Raw genomic sequence first — 12,311 nt, 5'->3', positions numbered from 1 at the left:
GTTAAAAGCCTACCACGTTCTGGGCCAAATTATGGCCCAGAACAGGTCCGGCCCTTTAAGAGGATTTTGTCGGATTTCGGGTTCCGGCAGACCCTTGAGGTTCGGACACTCGGGTGTGCACGGAGATTTTGCTTCCTACCTACCTGCACCCCTCCGCCTCGCTAAGATCTAAGCTATGGAAAGAACAACACAAAGGACACAGGGTTTATACTGGTTCGGGCCACCGTTGTGGTGTAATACCCTACTCAAGTGTGTGGTGTGGTGGATTGCCTCTTGGGCTAATGATGATGAATGATACAAGGAAGAACAACCTCGCGAGGGTCTGTCCTTGGCTGGGGCGATGAACTGCTGGGAGGAGTTCAGCCACCCTTCTCTCTCTCTCTCTCTCTGATCGAACCACCCCCTCTCCTCTGTGGGTGGCTGGTCCTATTTATAGAGGCCCTGGTCCTCTTCCCAAATATCGAGCGGGAAGGGAGCCAACAATGGCGGGCTAATTTGAAGGGGGACAGCTAGTCCTAGCTACCCTGACAAAAGTAGTCTTCGCCTGCGCAAAGCTCTGGTGGTGACGCCGTCCTGGGCTCCACGATGACCTCCGTCTTGCAGTCCTCCTGGTCTTGGTCTTGTTGCACCAAAATGGCAACCTTTGCCTGATGCCTCGGTACACCGCGGCTGCGCTTGCCCCCTTTGCACCAAAGAGGAAAGGAGGACACTGCGCGGGCTGGCACCCGCCTGGCGCCCTTGGTCGTCATGGCTTGCGTCATGGGCACCTCATGAGGTACCCTGCCTTGATCTCTCCGCCTCCTCGCGAGCCAGCCTGATGAGGCCGTGCCTGAGGAAGCTCCGCGTCGTCCACCCCGCGAGGCTTGGCCCCTCGCGAGGGTCTTGGATCTGTGTTGATGAAGACGGGCCATGTTGGGCCCCCTTTTAAGCCACGCCGCAGGCCGCAGGCAGGCAAGTCTGGGGACCCCCATTCCCAGAACGCCGACAGTAGCCCCCGGGCCCAAGGCGCGCCCGGACTTGGCCGTGCAGGGAGGCGGAAGGGCAAGAGCGAAGCGCCGCGGGCCCTAACAGCCTGCGGCCTTGGGCGCCGCGTGGCGGTTGACTGGACGTGGGCGGCACTGTTCCCCCACGCCCTCCTTATTTTGCGCCATGCTAGGCGGACTCGTAGTCGTACACAGCCGTTCCCCTTTCTGTTGCTCGAGCGCCCTCTGTCCTTCCTCCGCTCGAACTCCAGTTTCTGTTTTCAACCCGATCTTGAACCTTCCCCCCTTCCCATCCCCATGGCTCCGACGAAGAAGGGATGAGGGAAGAATTCCATGTCTCCGCCTTGCCCGCCGCCGTTGGCGGCCCCCGCCGAGGGCTTGGGCAAGGTCAGCTCGGCTCTGGCCACTATCTTCAACGAATGCGGGAGGATGACGGCCTGGCCCGCGTCCCACTTCTCCATCGACAGTATAGTCACCGAGGTCCCGTATTTTGCCAACGCCCTGTGGGCGGGTCTGGTTCCTCCCTTTTCTGATTTCTTCAATGCCGTGCTTTCCCACTATCAAATCCACATGATGCATCTGGGTCCTAAATCCATCACTCTCCTTTCGGTCTTCGCCTTTGTTTGCGAGGCTATGATGGGCATCCTTCCTTCGGTTGCCTTGCTGCGCCACTTCTTCTCGCTGCGCCTTGTTGACCCTACCCAATGCTGGGCGTGCGTGAGCTTCGTTGCTGCGTCTGAGACAGCGGCCTCTGGGATTGATTTGAAGCTCCCTCCGCCCGCGGCTGGGTTCCGCGAGCGGTGGCTGTATGTGGATGCTGGGGTGCCCAGCCCCCTGCTGTCGGAGCCAACTTCGCCTGCTGTCCCAAATTTGGGCTGGGGCCAGGAGACGCTTGAGAGCCCCCGGCTCGTCTTCGTCTGGCACCGCTTTGCGTTCTTGAGGTCGCTTGGCGTGACAGCGCCCAAGGTGGTGAAGGAGTTCCTGCTACGCCGCGTTGCTCCTCTCCAACGCCACTCCTGCCGGATGTGGGCCTTAAGCGGGTGCGATGATCGTATGAGGGTCCATGAAGAGGACCTGACGCCTGAAGTGCTAAGGACGGCGCTCTTGACCCTGACTGGAGACCCCAACCCTGGCAGCATCCAGCAGGGAGGGGCCTTGCTGTACCTCTTCCAGAGCAGGGGCAATTTTGTGAGGCAGATGCCTATCTTCGATGAGTGGGGGCCGCGCCCCACCGGCCTCCAGGGGCCTCACGAGAACCCAGTGGTGGTGACTGCCCTTCCAGTCGGCCAAGGCGACTCTTCCTCAAGTGGCGGAGCAGGGAGGCATGAGGCACCAGAGGCCGAGGGGGCTCCCGGCGGGGTGACAGCGCCGGGCGATGCTCATGAGGAAGCAGTTATTGGGGCTCGTGCCGCTGAGGCTGAGGGTGACAAGAAGCTGCCCTCTGCGCCTGCGACTGAGGCCCCTGAGGCTCCGGTGGCTTCTCTTGGCAAGGCGATTGGCAGCGCACATCAGGCAGGCGCCCCTGACACAGATCGCCTTGACGCTCCATCTTCGTCCCATTGATCCTTGCGCCCAACTCTTAGGCCGCTTCCGCGTGGACTTTGAGGCCCTCCGGAAGAGAAGGGAGGCCCTGGGCGACGATTACCCTTGTCGCCTGCTGAAGCGTAGGAAGTACTTCGCCACTGATGAGTAAGCCTTCTCCTTTCCCAGCTCCCGATCCTTCTGTTGCTCTTACTGACCCTTGCTCTGCAGGCCCCTTCCAGCCGAGCTTGCGGAGACGGCTGAGGAGCCGTCCCCCTTGGCTTCGCCCCCTCCACCGTCCTCAAGCGCTCCAAGCAGCGGAGCCCTTGTGGTGAGGGCGATCGAAGAGGCGAACCGTCCCGAGGCGTATCGTGGCCCTGCGCACCTCGCGATCCTCCTTCGCGGGCCTTCTCGTGGCATAGCCAGCCTGCCGTGGGCTTCTCGCCTGGTCATGGACTGCAATTGGCTAAGGCGCTCCCTGCGCTCTTCACCTGGGGACGGGCTGGCCCCAGGCCGGGCTTTTGACGCGGCGTGCCCGGCCGTCGCGAGGGTGCCAGCCCCCAGCCCGGAGGGGGAGTGCTGACTCGTGGCCCCCGGCGCTTGCTTGGGGAAGATGATGGTGTGGAAGACGTGCTCGAGCGCGCTTGGGAGCGTCGCGCTCTCCGCCAAGGATTCCTTCGAAGGGCGGCTGACGCGGTAAGCCTGCTTGGTGAGGAGCTTGCCGATGAAGACGCGCGCCTTGAGGCCGAGGGCCTGCGCCTGGCTGCAGAGAGGCGCGAGCTGGAGGGCGCCATCGCCCTTGCGCGCCGTCAGTGCGATCTTGACGACGCAGAGGCCAAGGCGTCGCTGGTGGCCTCTCGGGAGGCCCGATCTTGGGCCGCTGAGGAGGCTCGGGAAGCTGACCGGCGGCGAACGGCAGCGGAGGAGCGGGCCCGGGAGCTCCTGGCCTAGTGCCACTCATTGGAGGAGCAGGTGGAGCTGCGCGAGGCAGCCCTCGCGTCGATGAAGGTGGCCTCCGGCGACTCAGCAGAGCTCCAGAAGCGTGACGAGGCGCTGATGCTGGAAGCCGCCGAACGTACCCGCGAGTACGAGCGTCTGGAGATGAGGGAGCGCTTGGTGATGCAAGCGGAGGATGATGTTGCTGCACAGGAAGCCCGCGTCCTGGAGGAGGTCGGACATTGAGTGGCGATGGCGCATTTGAACCTCGAGCACGAGTTCGAAGAGAAGTTGGGGTTGATCCAGGCCGAAGTTGAAGGCAGGACTGCTGCCTTGAGGGCCAAGCTGGAGGAGGCGACGCGGCGGGCCGATGCTTTCCGGGCCGCCCTTGAGGTGGCGCAAGGTGAGTTAACCACCTCCCAGGCCGAGGTGCTCCTTCTTCGCCAGCGGGTGGAGGAGGCTGTGGTCGTCGCGCGCCAGAACACGGACGAGATACATCAGCGGCGGATCCTGGAGCATGAGCATGGCCCCATGCTCACCACGCTCCGGGAAAGAGCCAACACAGCCTTGGGCAACATCTGCGAGGCGGCTGTTGGCGAGCCGCACACAGTCAACTATGCTGGCAATCTTCAGTTCTTCACTGACGTGGTGACTCAGCTGAGGCGCGGTCGGTCAGGGCTGACAGGTTGGTGGAGGAGAGGAGCCGCGCCCTGCTCGGGCGCGCCTCTTCTCGCGTCTTCAGCCATCTCCAGAACATGGATCCCCACTTTGATTTCGACGCCGCCATCGCCCCAGTCCCCCAGGCCGTCCGAGACGATCTGGCGCACTGGGTGGAAGACAATGTGGATGCTCTTATCAGGGCCTTCGCTTCTGACAACGACTGCGTGATCGTGGTGGCCGACGAAGGCGGCGAGGTGAACGGCCCTGACGCCGCTGGCAGCGACGCGGACAGCGATGGCGAGTCCAGCGACGCGAGCAACGGCTCGGGTGGTGCTCCTGAGAACGCATTGGGGGATTTGTCCGACTGATTGTGCATCGTTCCTACTTCCTTACCCTGCATGAATAGAACTCAGGTTTTGGCCTGATGGCAGTGAGAGCATTTTGGAGGGGGAGCCCCTTATGTAAAACTTGTGTTCATCGTATTAGTAGACGCTACATTGCCCATGCGCTCGCGCCAAGTGGTTGGCCTAAGCGACGCGCTGGTCGGCTGGTTTACCTTTGTCCCGTGCTGGCCCTGAGGTAGCCTGTGGGAGGCTGTGGTGTCCCGAGTGTTCCCTGGTTGGATTCGTAGGATCTGCAGTAAAACACCCTCCTGAGAGGACACATCGGCGGTAGTCTGGGCTGCGCGCAAGCTAGGCCTGACCCGGCTCGCGAGGGGCTCACGAGGGGAGGCAGCTGAGGCGAAGTGGTAACCAAAACACGAGAAATTGCTCGAACGAGACTAAGCACCCCTTCCCCGAACACACGCAAATCTCAAATTCGAATCCAACTTGAATCCAGCGGGGGAAAGCGACAACCAAAGGGAAAAGCAACGAAAGCAGACAAAAGACCGCGTCCGGCACCTAGTCTAGTCTTGGACGTCTTCTCACCAGCGCGGAGCTAAGTGCTGCCACTGGGTGTGGGAGGGAGCCCCAGGGCCTGAGGCCGGCACCCCTGAGACTCCGGGGCGTGTATAGCCCCACTCATTATTACGTGAGAGTGTCACGGGGCGGCGATCTTCACAGGCACTGGGCCTTCTTCACAGGTACCGGCCTCGCTTCATATCGCCAGATGAGGGGCCCGCCTTGCGCCACACTCTAGTGCCATCAACGATGACCGGAAACCAGGACGCCACCGATGGGGTAGAGCAGTCGCCAGCGGTTCCCCCGACGACCACGGGTCCTCCGCCGGGGGCAGGCCCTGAGGCACCTCCCCAGCGGAGGGCCTACCACCTGAGAACACCTTGCTCCGAACGCCGTGGTGGTGATGTCGGATCCCGGCCCCTCTCCTGCAGCCCCCTGCGCCCTCCTCCCGAGGGGTAGGAGACTGTGGGAGCGGGGCAGCTGCCCGCTGCGGCGACCTTCACCTCCTGCGACCCATGGTAAGCGTATGCCTGCTTCTGAAGAATTAGCGGTACCCGATAATCGTTGCCTCCAATGTGGCCAGTGGGACCGTCCCAGGGCTCCCGGAAAGGCTCAGCATCTGGCGCCTCGTCCTCCCAGCTTGGGCTGAGGAGCGAGCCTTGTTCGCTCTCGTGAGGGTGTCCTTGGTCCATCATGAGGGGCACGTATTCCTCTGGCCCCGCCATCCCGAAGGCCACGCCGTAGTGCCCCGCGTGCCACGCGGTCCTGCCTGACGCGCCCACCGTGGGGTGGCAGCGCGGCTGTCCACTGGGGCTATGGTTCGTGTCGAGTCCTTCTTCTTTGCGGACCGGGAGCGGGGGCAGCGCCGCCACTGGTCCGGTGCTGACAGCTTCGCTGGTGTTGGAGTAGGCTCGGAGCCCGCGGGCGTGCGCGGAGCCCCCGCGTGGGCCTCCCTGGGCTTGAGATGGGAGCTGGGTGCTGAAGGGTTGAGCCCCCGAGGCGGCGAAGCCCAGGAGCTCCGTCACCCGCTCCAACAGCACGTCGCGGCCACCCTCCAGCAGCCTGCACTGCAGAAGCTCTCGGGCCACCGTGAGCGCGGCCCTCGAGTTCGCCTGCTCCCGGCGGGTGTACAGTGTCGTGGTAGCGGCGTGATTGGAGGCCCTTGCTGCCGACCGCGCCTGCCGCGGTGTGGGAGCTATCGAAGCCTGTCCGCATCGCCCGCGGCCCACAGCGCCCTGCGGACCGCGAGCTACCTGGGGCACGGGGTCGCCCGAGGCGAGCGGTTCTGCGCGGGCGGGCCACGCTGCCCATGGATCTGGGTTGCCCGCCTGGTCGCCGGACATGATGATGATGATGCGACGGGGCACGAAGCGGTAGAAGGTGGATTCCGGCGCACCCCTACCTGACGCGCCAAATGTCGGATTTCGGGTTCCGGCAGACCCTTGAGGTTCGAACACTGGGGTGCGCGCGGAGATTTCGCTTCCTACCTACCTGCACCCCTCCGCCTCGCTAAGACTAAGCTATGGAAAGAACAACACAAGGGACACAGGGTTTATACTAGTTCGGGCCACCGTTGTGGTGTAATACCCTACTCCAGTGTGTGGTGTGGTGGATTGCCTCTTGGGCTGATGATGATGAATGATACAAGGAAGAACAGCCTCACGAGGGTCTATCCTTGGCTAGGGCGATGAACTGCTGGGAGGAGTTCAGCCACCCTTCTCTCTCTCTCTCTCTCTCTGATCAAACCACCCCCTCTCCTTTGTGGGTGGCTGGTCCTATTTATAGAGGCCCTGGTCCTCTTCCCAAATATCGAGCGGGAAGGGAGCCAACAATGGCGGGCTAATTTGAAGGGGGACAGCTAGTCCTAGCTACCCTGACAAAAGTAGTCTTCACCTGCGCAAAGCTCTGGTGATGACGCCGTCCTGGGCTCCACGATGACCTTCGTCTTGCAGTCCTCCTGGTCTTGGTCTTGTTGCACCAAAATGGCAACCTTTGCCTGATGCCTCGGTACTCCGCGGCTGCGCTTGCCCCCTTTGCACCAAAGAGGAAAGGAGGACACTGCATGGGCTGGCACCCGCCTGGCGCCCTTTGTCGTCATGGCTTGCGTCATGGGCACCTCGTGAGGTACCCCGCCTTGATCTCTCCGCCTCCTCGCGAGCCAGCCTGATGAGGCCGTGCCTGAGGAAGCTCCGCATCGTCCGTCCCGCGAGGCTTGGCCCCTCGCGAGGGTCTTGGATCTGTGTTGATGAAGACGGGCCGTGCTGGGCCCCCTTTTAAGCCACGCCGCAGGCCGCAGGCAGGCAAGTCTGGGGACCCCCGTTCCCAGAACGCCGACAGCTTTGGGCTCAATTATGGCCCATATCAGATTCGGCCCGTCAACTGGACACTATGCTTTTGGGCCCACTTGCTAAAGGCCCACTTAGTAATTCGGCTTGATATTAGTTTTGGCTTGTTAAGGGCCCATTTAACATTTCGGCCCTATATTAATTTCGGCATGTTAAAAGCCCGTCATATAGTTTGGCCTAACTACGGCCCAGTTTGCATCCGGCCTGCTCGCGGCCGATATCTGATTGGGCCAAACAAGGACCGAGACAATTTTGGCCTGTTAAAAGCCCGTGATTTGATTTGCACAATCATGGGACGGGGTTCATTTCAGGCTGCTGCCGGCCCGTGAGTTGTTCGGCACGTTTCAGGCCCAACCTACATCGTGATTGCACGACGACCCGATTATGTACCGTAATTTTATGGTTTGGCCGGTGTACTGCGAAGACAGGATATATATACAGTAAAATAACTGCAGCATCTTGAATAAGAAAAAACCTAGACTATACAATAAAGAAATTACGACATATTACATCCACTGGGCATCAAAGTTCGCCACTATGATAATAAAGCACAAGCAGATAGCAGATTACATACACTGGGCATCAAAGATCGCCACCAGTGCAAATAAACACGCCGACAAAATAATATACAAAACTGAAAGCACTTCAATAGAGTTCAAGAAAGGTTAGCCCTGCTGGGGAGCTGCAGCGCAATCAGCTGAGCAAGATGATGAGACTGCGCTTGTTCAACACTTATATCTTTCTCACTCTGAAAGATAAACAAGCAGACAGATGACATGTTTTGCACATAGAAGTATCAGTGCTGAAAATTCATCACATTTCTTACTGACGAATAAAGTAACACGGTTTAAAATTGCATTAACACAATATGGTATTGTTCAGGTCAAGACATGGCAGGAAATGACATTGTGAAGGAGTTGGCAGCTTCACGACACTACTGGATTACAAATCAAGAACTCATAAGTATCAATGGTTTGTGTGATGTCAATTTATACCATTTCAGATTGGCAAATAAAGAGGCGGTTTAAATAATAGTAGAATGATATGACATTGTTCATAGTTAAGACATTGCAGAATATGACATTGTGCTGTAGTGGGTAGGTTCACCACACCACTGGATTACGGATGAAGAACAGAAGCATACATGCAGTGCAAAAGAAGATCACTTTCTCTGTATAGTTTAATTTACATGGTATGAAGAAGGAACTTGGTTGTACAACTAAAAACTTAAATTGAGAAAGGACAAACTTTTGTTTATGAACTACATAATAAACTTTAAACAAGCAATTTGATGCAAACACCAAAAATAAACAGCTGTTGCAGTCATGCCTAACCAAATATATACAACAAAGTTTGAAGGCTTGAGATGGACAAACTTACATTATTGGTGAAGACGGGCTCTATAAAGGCCTTGTCCATGCTGATGGGGGGGGAATTCAAGAAGTTTACCACAGAATCTTCTTCAAAAGCATTGCCTTTATTCTACATTTTGTTAAGAGTAAATATAGATGTGATAATATACGAAAAATGGAGAATATTTAAGATAAGATGAAGAGTGATGCTACATAACCAAGTAGCTATAAATGTAAGTGCAGCGATACAGGCAAAAGGTACAACCAAGAGGAATGCACAACTAAACTTCTTCAGTACCAACCTTATGGTAAGAGTAAATATAGATCTGATGTGTAGAAAATGGAGGGCAAAGGAAAATAAGCTGCAGAGTGATGGTACATGAACAACTACCTGTCATTATAAGTACACTGATAAAGGACAACATGTACTTACAAGAACAATGAAGAGCTAAAAAAACATTGGCATTGAATATATTCTACACTAATGTGACCATTCATACAGATCAGATAATTTGGAGCGAACAATTGATAAGCAAGCTATCATGCATACTGCTATCACATAATGAACCAGGTATGTTTGCACGTACAGTGATACAGGACAACAGGTACTAACAGGAGCAAAGTGGCGGGCAGCATATTTGCGATATCCTGTCGTTCTTGTCAAACCAGAATTCTTCTTCGAGCAGATTTCCTGCAAAAAAGATCCATAAGGCACATGCGGAAAAGTAGAAGTTCAAATTGTCATGTGATTTCATAGACAGTACCTCATCCTGGGAACGAGACCAGTGCATAACAAGGTTTTTCCATTCAATGTCTTCTAAATTTAGCACATGAGACTTCACCAGAAATTCGTTTATAGACTTGCCATCAAAGTGTGATTTCCTCAGGTAACACCGATACTGCTGCAATTCTGCCTTGAAAAGCACAAGCAAGCTTTGCTCGTCATGACTATCCAGATTGACCCTCGCCTAGTTACAACAATGTAATGTAAATCATTGATGTGTTCAATCAGCAGAAAAACAGGAAAATAATAAGCATGAACAATAGCACTTACACGTAAGTTGGACAGGAAGATGTGAAAATGGTGTTTGTCTTCACAATAATCTTCCCATGATGGGAATATATGCACGTAGTCCCTAACAACATTGAAATCATTGTCTTTTAAACTGGGAATAAATGGAATGAGGTTCCAATCTGCAGGAATTGGCCGTCTCTACAGTTGGGATAGGTCTTCGGCCGGTGGACTTGCTGTACTTTTTGCTGGAGTGGGATTTTTCTATGGTACAGCTGGTGCTATGGCAAATGAAATCGGTATACCTTTTGCTGGAGTGCAGGTCCTGTGTGGTGGGGCTAGTGGTGTGGCCAGTGAAGTATGGGTACAGTCTGCTGGAGTCGGTCCTACGTTTTGTGTCACTGGTTGTACAACCAATATAAGTGGGGTGCTGTCTGATTTCTCCGGCACCACCATGTTTTTCAAGGACTTTGCTGGTGCTCCTTCAGGTTCGGCAATCACCCTCTTCCTTTTTGATGTCTAATACACAAGAACAACATTTGAGTGGAAAAACATGGTATGATGACAGATGGAATATGTATTGATAATGGATGGGCATGGCATCTCGACATATATGATGAGTAAACTAAGCAGATGGCGGTGCAACAAAGTAGAAGAAATGCAAGACAACATATGCAATATACCCGCAATCAATAAAACATTGCCAAATTAGAACAGGCACCTTGGTGGGTGAACAGGACAGGCCATCTGCCTTTGACTCCTCGAGGTTAGAATAGTCATTAGGATCATATTCTGAACAAGAATCAACAGGAGGGGAGCATATGAGTTTCATTGCATCCAGAATGGCACTCAATGCCTTGGTACCAATTTTGTAAGTCATTGCAGTGTTTAGCTTCAAGAGTGGACTAATGCTAGTGCGACACAAAGTAGGTACACAGATCATAGTGTATATATAACGGGAAAACCTTAAGCATCAGAGTAAAATCAGCAAAGTGGAACTTGCTGCAATATATGTGTCAGTATTACCGGTACGGCTAGAAAGGCTTCGGATACCAGCTCTCTTCAAGTGAAGGTGCGGTACTGTTAATATCAGTGTAACTCTCAAAGGCGACACAGCTCCCCGCATTTCCTTGCTATTCTTATAGGATTCAAGTTGGCAGGCCACTACAAATCCCATTCCTATGTTTACAAGATCCTACGAATCAAAGAGGCTCAAAGTGTCCGTCACAACCGACCGTATAGACCTCTACACTCCAAATGTCCCTGCTTATCTTCAGTACAAGGAACATATTGTACTACTATCATACTCCCTCCGTTCCAAAATATAAGTCTTGGTAAAGATTTCCACTATGGATCACATACAGATGTATCCAGATACATTTTAGAGTGTAGATTCACTCATTTTGCTCCATATGTAGTCCATGGTGGAATTTGTACAAAGACTTTTATTTAGGAACGGAGAGAGTACATATTAAAGAAGAACAGAAGAGGAACATGGTAAAGAAGAGCAAGCAGATTTTGGATAATAAAATGTTGGTTGCGTAGTGCCCACACATGATGAACCAGAGCGCATTAAGAATGCAACTCCCAGCTGTCTCTCGACCATTTCAGGCGGTTGGTTGAAGATCCTACGTCTCCTAACCCTTCTTCTTCCTCTTCTCTGATTCTTCCCATACAGAACACCGCACGGGCCACTGGCCGGACCACCGGCCCCCACCGCCTGTGTTCCTCCGCCACCCCCACCCCAACCCCCGCCCCAACCCCCACCCACATCAAGTTTTCTTTGTTTGGCAAGGTCTCACAACCACCCGAGCCCCTTCGATCGCAACGGCGAACTCCGGCGAGCTCTGAAAAATCTACTGACCCAATTTTGAAATTTAGTGTACTGTGATCTAACTAGTGTGGAATATAAAAGGGGAAAACCATAAGCATTGGGAGTATAGTGTTGAGCGTGCCATGGAGGATCTGAAGGTGCAAACCGGACAAAGGCAACTTCGCAACCAAGACAAGAAATCAGAGTAAAGCAGTGGCGATCTATTTTCTTGCTGCGATAAATAAGTTGAGCAGATATGAAAGAGTATCGCCTCTGGTGCGGCGCCGTGTACGCATCTGCTGAGAATTTTACGGTGCTGCGGTAGCGATGGCTGTCGACGGTGTGGAAGCATATCTAGGAGGGTAGACGGCAGCGGTGGGGCACGGTGGACGAGACGGTCGTAGGAGCGGCACCGGCAAGGTGGACGACGGCGGGGATGAAGCGAGAGGACGGGATGCAAGGATCCCGGTCCGAAGCCGTGGATGAGAGAGGTCGATCTCTTGTAATGGACGGCGGCATCGGGGTATCAGCTCCGGCATGGTGGAGGAGGACGACGGTGGATGGGGTGGCGGACGGAGGAGAGTGGGGTGGAGAGGGTGTTTTGGCGCCCACGAAGTACGAATGGGGAAAAGGGAGGTAGAGAGGAAGGGGGGAACCATGTATTCAGGGCGCGCTTGTCTCAAATGCGAGGAAATTTACAAACTTAGCCCCCGTTTCAAATTTCTACTACATCACAGCAACATTAGTCGGTTGGGATAGGATGGTAATCTCGCATACACCGAATATT

Source organism: Triticum urartu, chromosome 7A, assembly GCF_056163025.1.
Source record: "Triticum urartu cultivar PI428250 chromosome 7A, HENAU_Tu73, whole genome shotgun sequence".
Taxonomy (NCBI): Eukaryota; Viridiplantae; Streptophyta; class Magnoliopsida; order Poales; family Poaceae; genus Triticum; species Triticum urartu.
The sequence above is the reverse complement of the archived record's forward strand: the minus strand, read 5'-3'. Positions refer to the sequence as shown.